This window comes from Cyprinus carpio, unplaced genomic scaffold (genome assembly GCF_018340385.1).
Source record: "Cyprinus carpio isolate SPL01 unplaced genomic scaffold, ASM1834038v1 S000003386, whole genome shotgun sequence".
NCBI classification, from domain to species: Eukaryota; Metazoa; Chordata; class Actinopteri; order Cypriniformes; family Cyprinidae; genus Cyprinus; species Cyprinus carpio.
In genome coordinates this window covers 1-1,185 of record NW_024876073.1, presented here as the reverse complement: position 1 = coordinate 1,185, position 1,185 = coordinate 1, and the positions used below count along the sequence as shown (strand labels likewise).

The 1,185-nt window shown below is 52.3% G+C and overlaps 1 pseudogene; it reads right to left on the bottom strand.

The window, feature by feature from the left end:
* Nucleotides 1-3: 3 nt before the first annotated feature.
* On the bottom strand, nt 4-840 carry LOC122143375 (annotated as a pseudogene).
* Nucleotides 841-1,185: the final 345 nt, after the last annotated feature.

Here is a 1,185-nt window from a genome sequence, read left to right as displayed (position 1 = left end):
CTCACCCAGAAATGCCCTGTGGCTGTTTTGTCTCGGGAAGATGTGAGAAATGGTGTTGATGGTGATGGGCTCGACTCCAACCGTGGATCCCCGCAAGAAGTCTCCTCTCATCACAGACCTGAAGGACTTCCGAAACTCCTCGTTCTTCCAAGTGTACAGAAAGGGATTGGACACGAATATAGTGCAGAACGTTGGAATCCACGCTGACGCCCAAAGCACCAGACACCGGGCAAAGAGTCCCGACGAGAACCCAAAAATCGGCTCAGTTTGTAAGAATAAAATAAAGCAGACGGCAGAACGTAAAACCGAGTCGCTTTGTCCTTTCTGGGGAACGAATAAGGAAGGTTGTTCACCATTTGGAAATTCAAAATACTGACTCTTTTCACACTTGTCACCGGCGGAAGATTTTAGCGCAGCAGGCACACCACAAACAAGTCTGTCCGATGATAGTAACCGCAGTGTACCAGCAGCAAACCCACTGGACAAAAACAGACACCGAGGTTCCCTTGTAGAACTGACGACCTTCGTGTCCCGCACCTTCTCGGGCGTGGAACACCGTGCTGGACGTGGATCCGCCGGGAGCAAGGAGAGCCTGGCGAGATCAGCCACGATCCCGCGATCATCCATTCAAAGCTTTCTTCTGATAAAGGCTTTGATACACAGCAGGGGTTTTGGTGATCAAAACATACCTGTTGACAGCAATAATGCTGAGTGGGAGAGCAGCCACACGGTGATTCCCAGAAACAGCAGCGCTTTTGAACGCCTGGTAGCCAATCACCAAAGTCCCAGGAGGTGACCACTACTGCGGGCATCCAGAAAGCACAAACCAGCAGATCCGGCCTACCAGCCGCTCACAATAAACGATACTGGCTGTGCGGAGTTTTGAACGTCACCACCAAATAGATAACCAGGGGAGGTTGAGGACGCCCCACAACGCATGGCGAAGAGTAGATCGGTGGCGCAGGGGAGATGAAGCGCGAGTCAGCGGCCCCAGAGCGCATCGCAGACAGCGTCTGTCGTTGGCATGATGGGAGATGTGCGGATAATGTCATTCATCTTATCCCATCTCACATTGTGTGAGGAACGTGTGCATGAGAGAGCGCAGCTCCCTTTGGCGATGCTGCGGTGGAGAACCGAGGTTTATATGTGTGTGTGCTTGCACGTGTGTGTGTGTGTGTGTGTGTG